At 37.0% G+C, this 12535-nt stretch overlaps 1 pseudogene; it reads left to right on the top strand.

The window, feature by feature from the left end:
• LOC129351042 (multiple epidermal growth factor-like domains protein 10) overlaps positions 1-12535 on the top strand; it is a 52993-nt pseudogene that overhangs the window by 15759 nt on the left and 24699 nt on the right.

Here is a 12535-nt window from a genome sequence, read left to right as displayed (position 1 = left end):
TCACAGCGGTTTGCAGAATCCGTCCCAAGAGCCAAGACGATAACCCAGATGCAAAGGATTATGGGTCTTACACTCGGTTGCTCTGGTTTATTGTGAGGCTGTGGTCGATGTGTCACATGCAGGAATTTATTCCAGTTTTTCTGCTCTGGAGCCACTTAATGGATTTCTTCTTTAGAAGATTTGCAGATTTTTCATGCGGATGTTTGGCTGTTGACTGCGCTGGAGGAAAGTTTCAGGTTTGCGTGTTGATCCTGATCAGTCGGCGATCGTTTAAACCTCCTCAGCTCCACATCTTCAGAGGGCAGCTGGGAGTGAAATGGTGCAGAGCTTCGCTTTAATCATGATGACTGTGATCAGCAGGTTGTCAGGAAACATTTCGGCTGATTTCTGTTTTCTGCTCTGCATTTGTTTTGTCTTCTGCTGGAGGTTTTTCCAGGTTGGGAGCCACAAAGTATCAGATCTGCAGCTCTGGGGCCTCAGAGGGCTGGCAGGGAGCCGCACTGCTTTCACTCACATTCGCTCTCAATTTGAGAAAATTTTCTTTAGCTCTTCTGAATTCCTGGAAAAAATGTCTGCAGCAATTGTTTATTTCTGTTTTCTTGCATTTTAATGGCACTTTAATGGAGTTTAACCACCGGTTCTGGTCCCTTTGGGGACCAGCGGTTCATTAACTCAGGTCAGCATGCAGCTGCATCAAGAAGGCAAAATCAACCCAACAGCCATGAAATTAATTTATGTCATTCTTCTGTTACAATTATATAAGACTCAGAAAATGCATTTAATCTAAACTATGAATTTTTGGAGAACATTTCTGCCAGAATACTTTGAAAAAGTCTTGAAATATATTTTTAAGATGAAACGTGTAGAAACTGTACAAATAACAAACATTATCAATCCATTAAATCACAAACGTTTGTTTTAAAGCTTTGATAAACAATGATAAAGCCCAATACTTCAACTTATTGCTGCTAGAGGTGGATCTGAAAGCAGCTGAATTTAGTTTTTTACATGTATTAGATCCTGATATTCTGTCCGGCAGAGTATCAGTATTATGCCATCAAAAACATAATTTAAAATGATGCATCAAAACAAAATGAACACACATTGATGCAAACACAAAAGATGTTTTTACAACCAGAGATAACAGAGACAGCAGCTGATAATCTGAGCCTTAAAGGCGTCCAGTTTTTGGATTTTCAGTCAGAATGAAATAAAAACCAGCCTGATGCAGAACTGATGAACAAACTCAGTGTTGTATGCAGAGAAAGAAAAGTGCAACAGCTGCAAGTAAAGGGAGAGATTTGTGTATGAACATAAACTGGTGGATTTTGTGGTGGATGGACAGTTAAGAATACGATGCTTTCTGCAGTGGCGAGTTTAAAAAGATGATTTATGATTTGAACTTACTCTGCAGATTTTCTATGTGTTTTAAAAAAGATGGAGAAGTCTCCAACTTTACGATCCACAGAGATGTTATTGCTCCGAGTCCAGCTAAATAAAACTTGATTATAGACGTAAATGTTACATGAAATGAAAAAAGGAGACATATTACATTTTTAAAAATATCTAATTTCGTAGGGATTTTGCTATCATTTCCAAAACAACCAACATATTATTTCTATTACTGGTTGGTCAGATTAATACTTTGGCTTCAGAGTCCTTCTTGAAATTTTATTATTCTAGTTTCTCAACTCTACTGTAAAAACAATTTCTTTAATTTGAACTCAACTATAATCTTTTCCACTTTGTTTTTTAGTAAAAACTTGTAGAGGCGTGCCGATCGATCGGTTACCATCATAATCGCCCAATTTCGGTGAAAAGGTGTATGATCGGTGATCGCTGATCACCTAAATGGATCACCTGGACCTCACTTCGCAGCCTGCATGTGCAGCTGATCTCCTCTTTACTTCACGCTGCTGAAGCAGCAACAAATCCTATAAGCAACGTGGTGAAGAACTTCAGCACTTTGAGAGTGAACAGGTTGTGGCAAAAAAATTCCTCGGGGATGAAATACGTCAAAATGCATCATCACAACAAATCCAAGATCATATTTTAGAAACAAACACTTGATGGAGTTTGGCTACATTGAGGCTCACTGCAGAGCAACCAGACAGCAGGTAAAGCAGCACAGCTGCCAACGCTCACCGGGATTAGCATCAAAAATCTAAACAAATAACCTGAAAAATAATGAAGGTCTTCAAGCTGGCGGTGAAAGATGCTGGTTCTGCTCCACCTGCAGTGAAATGTCACACCGAATGTCTGCTTAAAGTTGCAGCATGTAACTTAAAAAAAAAATAAGATTTTAGATATGTATTAAAGCTTTCACCATGTCCCAACATGAGACAGATAATCTGTGATAAATAATCAATCTCCTCTCCCTCCTTCCTGTGTTCTGCAGAAATACTCAGCTTGGTCTGGAACAGCCAATCAGAGCCAGCATTACTTCCTGAGAGCATTGTGGCTCTCGGGAAGTTTTATTTCTGTAGCACACTGATACACATGGACATTATGTAGGAAAAGTATTTTCCAATAAAATGAGATGAAAAATATATTTAAAAATTATCTTGCCATTTTGATATGGAAAAGATGACAAAACAACAATTAATATCTATATTTAAAGCCATTATTTGAGCCAGCGTTATCTTAAATGAAGGATTGTGTCATCAGCATAGAGGTGAATAAAATAATCTGCAGCAGATTTTTCTATTTTGTCAATAAGAATTGAGAAAAGGATGGAACCAAGTTTTGTTCCCTGTGGAACGCCACAACTAATTGGACTGCAATAATAGAGAAACCTGAGGTTCAGTATTAACTGACACCGATCCGACAGAGAAACAGACCAGAATCGACTGATAAAGTTTCTTTTTTTAAAAAACCCAGAGATAAATGTACTGAATTACAAATTAATTTGATAACTTTGTTCCTGCAGAGAGCAGATTAATACACAAATAGTTTGATCAAACATGTGAAAACAGCACGACTTGGGTTGGTTCAGTCAGAACATCCCAGGCAAAATGAATGATAAAGAAACTGACAAAGACAAGAGATTCACTCTCATTTTCACTGAGTAGATCAGCCCTTATGGATCAGAAACAGAGTCATCGATAACCTATCTGGATGTTTGTAAATATCAGTATCGATACAGACATTAGTACCACATCGGTGCATTTCCAATAGGCAATGAGGAAAAACTGAGACAGGATTTCATCTGAATTCACAAACTGTTCTGTTAATTAACGTCCATCAGAGACGTTCATCTGACGAAATGGGTCGTCAGACAAACGAGCCATTTCGTCTCACAACCCTAACTCTTTTCCATTTGTGCTTTTTTCCACTGTATTTTTCTTTTGTGTAATAAATTAAAACAACGACTGGGTGAAACTGTGAAATAAGTCGTTTTTCATCCTATAAAGACTGGATTTATGTGGCGCATTACGGCTCTGCAGGTTGCTTCTTTCCAAGGAAGCACAGACCAACTTTGAATCCAGGGAATCTCTGCAGCTGCAGTTAACATTTTCATAACTCCAGAGGAGTGAAAGGTCATCAATATTTCACCTCCGCTAGTTGGTTCTCACTGTCCATTTTAGGAGTTTTTAACCAGTTCAAAGAGAAAAAGCATTGAAAGGTTTCTGGTTGCAGAAGCTTTGAAGAAAAAGGAAATATGTTTAAATCTTTCAAACTAAAGATTTGCTCTGAGTCTGACATACAAATGAACTTCAGCTTCTTTCTGCTCCCCTCACAACACCTCGACTAATTCTTGTTCCTCCACTCAGTTTAATTTTCTTTCCTGTTGAACATTTCTCTCCTGCCTGTGACTAATATTTTCTTCCCTAATTAGCGCCAAAGTTGTGCAGAAACGTACAGAGCAAACAGAAATCTGTGGTGAGAAGGATCGGAAACAGTTTCGCTGGTGACATTTGCTTTGATTCACTGAATGTCAGAGGGTTTTTTTAATGCAGACTCAGAAAAAGGCTCTTTTATCCGTTCGTAACAGAAACTACATCCTTTTTTTAATGCTAACCAGTTTTGCTGACGTGTTTGTTTGACTTGCTGGAAAGTTTCTGTCTTATTTGAGAAAATCTGAGAGAAATGAAAGAAAGATGCTCTGTAGTTCACATGAAATGTCGACGGTACAGGTGTCATTTTTTGGAGGCGGTTCAGCGTTCTTCTTGTTTTTACGACTGAAAATAAAAATAATGGGACAGTACGAACAGTTCTAATAAAAAACCTTTTTTATAACTAACTTTTCACTGCAAAGAGAATAAACTAGATTTATTCCATGTTTTATTTTTCATTGCCGTCTGCCTTCAAGGTATTAGACAGACCATTTTCATTACTAATAATTGGATAATAAGATAATAAGATGTACCTTATTTATTCCAGAAAAGGGAAATTATGAAAGAATGAATAATTCAACAAGAACAAATCTTTAGTGTCTTAGAAATGTTTCCCTAATGTCTTTGGTTTTCAGTTTTCAGAGGAGGTTTGCTTTTAAAATATGCAGAATGATTTAAATAAAAATGAGTTTAGTTGCAATTAAAGAGTTAATATCAGATTACCAATCACTCTACAGAACAAACAGTGTTAAAAATGAATAAAACTACTTAAATGTAAACATTTTTGTAGTATTTATATGACAGCATGAGATTAAATGGGATTGGTAATCTCAGATTTGCTCTTTAGATTCATTTTAATGAGGCCAAATTACAACAAATATAATCTCAGGACAGATTACCAGGTAAACTTGTCCAGTTCAGATCAATATTATATAAATATTGACCGACTCCAATGTTTCATTTTAGAATTTAAATTATTCTTTTCAAAGCGTCATGAATAAAGTCAACAATGTTTCCTGCTTCAGATTCAGCTTACATCAGATCAATTCATCCCAGTTCATGCATTTACAAAGTAAATCACAATTTATTTTTAAATTTTGAGAAAATAAATCTAATTTGTGCAACTATGACCATATTTAACAGTTTAAGAGTTATTTATACAATAATTTATCTAATATGTGTTCGTAAAACTTCTGTTTTTATGTAGGTTTTACTGCTAAGGCAGTTTGCTATAAACTTTTTAAATCGGTAAATTGCTTTTTAAGTACAATATAATCTTGTTTTTATGATTACAAAAAAGATTTTTTTGGTTATGATCATTAAATGAGAGTAGAAGCCTGACGTAGTTATTATTGCGCAAACAGACGACGAGGCAAAATGGTTTATTTTGTACAATGAATCATATTTAAGACTGAAAATCTGAGTTCTCTGCTCATTTTTAATGTTATCAGGCTTAAAGTCCCAGACCCATTTCACATGAGGAATGCATCAGACTGCATCAGAGAAAGCGTGCAAAACCAGAACTTCATCTAAACCAAGTTTTTAGCCTCGGTTTGGCTTGTTTGGGTGAAAATGTGAGCGATGAAAGAGGCTAATTTTGGAAAAGCATGCAGCTGTCTGATGAGCTCCTTTGGTGTTTATGTCAAGGACTTGGGGTCTCATTCATAAAACATTGTGTAGGATCTATACTGAAACTCGACGTGTGACCAAAAGCCGAAAATGATGCACAACAAGAAAATCCAGATTTATAAAAACTAAACGCAAAAACACCAGAAAACGATTTCCGCTTTGTAAATAGAGCTGAGCCTCAACTCAGAGTCTGCCCTCTGATGGTCACCAACAGCAGCCATGAAGAACAAAATACAGAAACACAATTTCACAAAATGCATCACAGAGGGCAGAAAAATATCGTTTTTGACTGTCAAAGTAGCAGCGTGACAAATGAAAGTTACACACCGCCACCGTCATGTTTGTGCAAATTGGAATTACGAAAATAAATTTGCTTCATGTAAAGACATTTTTTGATAAAATGGTTTTTTAGAGGAGGAGGTGGTTTTTCAGCTGTAATGGAAACACTTTTTCTGCTTCACAGCAGTCACATAATCAACAACCAGATGTTACTACTGGTGGAAACGACAAAGAAGACAACAGGAAGGGGTTAGGGTCAAGGTCCTCCATGTTTATAAATGACTTATTGCGAGAACAAACGTTTTCAAATATAATTTTATTTGTGTTTCTTATTTAATGGATAAGGAAATTGTGGTTTTTTGACGTTAGCGTAATATCTACTGTGCGGCTTTGGCGTTCAGACTCGGCTGTGTGCGTAAACATGGGCCGATTCCTTCAACCTGGACAGAACCAGAATCAGTTTGACATAAACATCATTTCCAACAGACACTAAAAAATACAAAATCTTTCAGTTTTTTGGTCTAATTTCTATTGTAAATATCTTATAGCACTTGAAATAAGACAAAACTAACTTAAAAGTAAGTTTCAGCAATAAAAATGATCTTGTTTTAAGTAAATATGTCCTTAATATTTATGAAACAGTTGTACTTCCATTAGCAGATTATTTTTGAACATTATAGGTGAAATAATCTTCCAGTGGAAGTAGAACTTTTTCTGCAATGTTAACGAAGTTCTGACTTACAGTAAGTTTCTGTCTTAGTGAAAAGTTACTTGTGAGTTAGTTTTGCCTTATTTCAAACGTTAAACCAACTAAACCAAAAATACTTGGTAGGATTTTGTTTTTGCAGTGTAAAAATAGCAGTTTGAAGTGTAATCATCTCAAAACATGAAAATTAGCCATCAGTCCACGACTGACTTTTTGAAGCTTGTTTGAATGTTTCAACACAGCTTGTTTGAATGTGTGTGTGTGTGTGTGTATGTGTGTGTGTGTGCGTATGTGTGTGTGTGTGCGTATGTGTGTGTGTATGTGTGTGTGTGTGCGTATGTGTGTGTGTGTGTGTGCGTGCGTATGTGTGGTGTGGGTGTGTGTGTGTGTGTGTGGTGTGGTTATTCGCTCATTTTCTATTGGTTTATGGAGCCACATCAAAGTGGGACTGCCCTGCTGTTTTCATCACTTAACGCGTCTAAAAATACCCCAGAGCCGCTACAATTGCGGCTTTTCACCAATCTGAAGCCAAACTTTGTGGAGGTGTGACTGCGTGACTCAAAGCATCAAAAGGGACTGGAAAGATGGCGATACCTCATCGAGTTTCAGGCTTTTGGATGAATTTTAGCGGAATTAATGGCTGCTCCTGCATGCAGCAGAACAGTATTGGAGAAGCTGCTTCTCTTTGAAAAACCAAGACCTGCAGCTCCAGACGCCTTCCTACCTCTGCAGGTAACCCAACCGCCAGCCGACTGCAAAACAACTCCGTCTGCACTCATTAAGCTCCATTTCTCAGCGTTTAAGAATTCCCATGCGGTTTGAAGCCCTTTTCTAATAAAGAGCAATTAAAACAGAGAGAAGGTAATGAAAAATATTTACCCCCAGTCCAATGAAGTGGTGGCTGAAGTTGATGAAATAAAAGCCACATGTCTGTTCCTATAAAGCCTTGTTTTTGTGGCAGAAATCTCCCAGCCGGTTGTGCCAGTGAATTGAGTCCTGGCGGCGGGGAGGAGAGAAAAAGACGCTAATCAGAACCAGAAGATCTCTGGTTTTATGCCGCAGTCCTCATCGTGCCAACAAGTTCATCAGTCAGTGACAATCAGCCACTGAACTCTGTTTGCATGGACATTTTCTGTCATGGCGCTTTCTATATTCAATTGCAGTCAAATTATTATTACTGACATTAATTTCAGGAGGTGGAAAAGTTACATAAAACTGAAAATAGTCGTATTTTTTCACCAAACTTTTACAGAAAAGCTGACATCACTGCAACCAAATCAGCATTAATCTAATTTATTAAATTTGGCTAAATAAAGTGTTAAGAAAGAAAGAAAGTGGCTCAAATTCTGCTTTTAAAAACTGAGAATAAATTTGTTCAAACGAGCCCAAGAATCTGAAAATTAGACCTCTATTGTTTCATGAAGAAAATGTGCAAAATCGCTTTAAATATCCAGATATACAAATATTAACATCACTTTCGTACAAAAAAACAAATAAGGCTACTTTATTTGCTTCATTATACTGATTTATTTTTTCTTGATCCATGAATACTTTTGATAAAAGTTTGAACATCCCCGGTGTGTTTGGTCAGTTTGGAGAAATCTGACATAAATCTGCAGTGTGTAACTTTTATCAATAAATATGTTTTTTACATGTTTGTTAAACAAAATCAATCCTCCAGCTGCAGCTGATCCAGAACGCTGCTGCTGGTGTTCTGACTAAAACCAGGAAGATGGAGCACATCGTCCCAGTTCTACAGTTCCTCCACTGGATCCCTGCAGCTCAGAATAAACTTTAAAATACTGACTTCACTGAACGGCTTTGCATCACAATACTTAAAGCTCTGCTGCTGTTGTTTCAGCCCTCCAGACCTCTCAGGTCTTCTGGTTCTGGTCTGATCTGCATCCAGAACCAGAGCCAGAACCAAACATGGAGAAGCAGCTTTCAGCTTCTATGCACCACAAATCTGGAGCAAACTTCCAGAAAACTATAAAGCAGCCAAAACACTGAGTTTTAAATCTAAAGACTCAGCTGTTTAGAGTCGCTTTTAAAACGTCAGAAGTGAAACATTAATTATCATTCTGATGTGTGACGATTCTGGCTAAATGTAGTTTTTGATAATTTTGTATTTTCGTGTGTTTTTATGATGTAAATCAGTTTGAACTGCCTTGTTGCGGAAATATGTAATACAAACAAACTTCAGTGATTGGTTGACTGGTTGCTGGACAGTCGGTTATGAACCCCTTGCATCAACCCCTCCCAGTGGTTGATGGGAAACAGGCGTGACGCTGCGGTAGATCAGCGAACGCTGTCTGTGGTCGGAGTTTTGTGACGAACAACATTCCTGTTGAGTCAGAACCACAAAGAACCGACGAGTCACTGGACCAAGAGCTGATCTGCTTCTGATTCATCACCACATTTCATCTGTGAATATCAGCAAACACCTTCAAATATGCTCCATAAAAACATACCACTGAATAAAATCACACTAATTTATATTACAAACTGATTTGGCTGTCAGAAAGTTGGATACAACAAGAACATGCAGAAAGACTGAAAATCTGCTCCAGAGTAGAAATAATCAAATTAATGCTGCAGTTAGATCATAGAATGAATGAAAGGTAAACATCTTAAATATTTTTATATTTGAAAACAACACAACCATGCAACTGAATAGCATGAAAATACCTGCTTTTGGTGTTAAAAACACTAAATGCATTAATGTACATATGAATGAATTTAGTGCAACGAGGACTTATTAAAAAATAGAAAAATTGTGTGAAAAAGATTGAAAACAAAGAAGGCAGCAGATATTTTATCTAAAGTTTCTGTACTCTGTGTTTTAAAGTTATTTTGTTTCCTTTGTTTTGAACTGCATGAGTTTAGATATTGTTTTATTTATTTTAGATGTTCGCTGAACGAATCGTAAAAAATAGTTTCTGATTCTCCAAACTGAGATCTCTGCGACTCCGTTCGAAAATAAACAAACATGAAATGATTTTTAAGATAAACATTTTTTTCGCAGCGTCTCTGCTGGGATTTGAACCACTGACTTTGCAAATATTAAACCATAAATTATTCATCAAGCCACAGGCAAGTTTTCCTTTGGTTTCAGCAAATTTTCCATGCTCTTTCCAGGCAAAGTGGCTCTAAATGTAAACACGTGCCTGGCGTGCCAAGGGAAAACGCTGCTCCGCAAACAAAAGGCCTGATGAACGAGACGCAAACTGCAGCGCGGGGAGGGAGGCCCTCCAATTATCCAGCTGGTTTAATCGCTTCTTAGCCAAAAAACTGGAGGAAATGTCCAGAAGAGTTCGAGCTGCACTGGAGATTCTCATGATGAAACACAAATCTGGAGCGATTACTTACCAAAACGTCACACAGTTTGTGTCAGGAGGTCAAAGGTCAGAGAGGAGGCAGAAGGATTCATCTGAATATAAGTTCAGGAGGGAAATTAAAGAAAAGTTTAGTTTAACAAACAGAAGTGTTAATGAAGTGAGAAGGAGGAGAGATAAAAACAAGCAGAAAACGTCAGAAAACAAATCTAAAACCACAGACTATTTTTACCTCGTTTTTTGTTTTTGTTGTTGTTGCTTAATAAAAGTCATGGGTTTGGTTAGAAAAAACATCGAGGGTTCATGTTAAATATTTTTGCGTCTATAAAAAACTGAGAAGTGGACCATGAAGTTTATTCCCGAAAGCTTCGCTGACATTTTCCGAGCTGCTGCGACAACGATTCCCGGAGCAGTTTGGAAAAAATGATCCACCAACAAACGACACTCCATCATATTGATACAGGACAGAATGAAAATAAAAGAAAATAGAAATAACACTAACCCTACCCTAACCCTAACCCTCATCCTAATCCTAACCCCGTTCATCGGTGAAACACAGAAAAGGTTTTTCATGTTAAATGCAACCTGAACTGATGTTTTTCTTTCTATCTGCTTTTAATGTTCATACACTGTAAAACAACACCATAAAGTTTACATAAAAATCACCCTGTAAAGTGGGAAACATAAATATTTTGTTAAATTCACAGAAACCTTTGGAAACTATCAAACAGAATCACTTTATAGCATCAATATGTGAGTATAATCAAGTTTATTTTCTAAAACTACAAACAGAACAATATTGTAATAGACATAATATGGTAATATGGCATCCAAATACTGGAAAAACTATCATTTGTTTCTGAAAATATGAAAACATACTTTTTTCTTCACTCTTTACATTTCGCTGCTGTGCAAAATTAACATTAAATTTTTTGTAGATTTAATTGATTATTAATGTGATTCAGTTAGTTACTGGAGTTAATTAGCTAAACAACACTTTTATACGCTAAAACATTATAGTAAAACACTTTTCAAGTTCCTACAATGTAAATATTGTATAAAATTGATTGTTTATGGCGCAAACATCAAAATGAGCTCAACATCTAGATATTTAGGGTTAGGGGTTTGGAGCTAATATGCTACATAAATATGGGGTCATTTTGGGTTCTTTCATCCCTGAGTCGGTCCAGATAACCAGGAAGTGTCTCACGGTGATCACCCATGGAAACACAGCCCTCCTGGATGCGGTTCAGGCGGTGTAGTTTTGTATCCGTGGAGATTTCCGGTCAAATCGGATCGCGTTAGCTCGTGTTTTTTTTAACGATCCTTCTACTGTCCGTGCTGCTGAGGAACAGCAACGTCTTTCCGTGGTCCAATCCAAGCATGAAAGAACCTAATTAGATGTTAATGTCTACCAGCCTGATTTATTTCCATCTGGATAACACGCATGTGTTCAGAAACATGCCTGCAACGTGCAGACGGTCTTCTGCTAGCATTTAAATTTAGAACAAGAATGAATACCTTTCAAAATGTTTCTAAATGGGCGATCTTCAGATTTAAATGTTAAAATGTAACAAAAAAAAAGATTCAATTGTTTAATGATCGATCAACAAACAATTTCGGGGATCAATCTTTTCACAGATTATAAACATGTCATTAACATGTCGAAAGTTTCACAAATATGTAAAAAAAAAACATATTATACACTGCTGGTTTAAAGTTGTTGCATTTATTAATATGAAGATGATTCATTTGGTTTCTTTACCAAAATAATTATTGTGCAGAAATACCAGAAAATATTTCAACTCAAAGTAAATATCAAAATATACTGATGAAACATGGTGGATTATGATGGAATAATATGGAATATGGTGGATTATGATGGAATAATATGGAATATGGTGGATTATGATGGAATAATATGGAACATGGTGGAATATTACGATGGATTATGGTAAAATGTGATGGATATGTTTGAATGTGACAGAATGCGATGGTGGAACATGTTCGGGGAAAGTGCGCTCCCTGCTGCTCCCTGAGAGCCTGACAGAGTCCCTGCGCTGGGCTGCTGTGCTTGGCTCGGTCCCTGATCAGATCCAGATGTTTGTGGAGCAGGCGGCCCCTTCGCTCTGGTGCAGAGGGGTCAGAATGATGCTAGGAGTCGCATTTCTGCAGTCCACTCTTTTTTCTTTCTTTCTTTCTTTCTTTCTTTCTTTCTTTCTTTCTTTCTTTCTTTCTTTCTTTCTTTCTTTCTTTCTTTCTTTCTTTCTTTCTTTCTTTCTTTCTTTCTTTCTTTCTTTCTTTCTTGCGGCGGCTGAGCCTCAGCTTTACGTTTTGGGGGCTGCGTTTGTTTCTGGCTCCTCTCCTCTGCACAACGTTTATTAATTTCCTTTATAGTCAGAAGTGCAGCCTTAACTTTATGTTGTTGGTAAACAGAACCAGTGTACAATAAACCTTTCCATTAATCATACACACAGAGAGAGAATTGTTGATCATGATGAATTAAAACCGAAAGCGTGACTGCAGATCTGCAGTTGGGGATATTTCCATTCTGAGTCACTCTGAGTTCCCAAAACATTTTACTCAAAGACGATCAGTACGACTTCAACATGTTGCTACTCAGGTAAAAGCAGGGCGAGGCAATATGGCGGACAAACTTTTCACCATATAAGCGGGTCATATTAGGGCCTAGAACTTTTCTAGAAGAAACAAGGTCTGAACTAGAAAAGAAAAAAACATTTCAGATTAAT

This window comes from Poeciliopsis prolifica, unplaced genomic scaffold, assembly GCF_027474105.1.
Source record: "Poeciliopsis prolifica strain line A6 unplaced genomic scaffold, Auburn_PproV2 SCAFFOLD063, whole genome shotgun sequence".
Lineage (NCBI taxonomy): Eukaryota > Metazoa > Chordata > Actinopteri > Cyprinodontiformes > Poeciliidae > Poeciliopsis > Poeciliopsis prolifica.
Note: the sequence above shows the minus strand (reverse complement) of the source record. Positions and strands in the feature narration are given on the sequence as shown.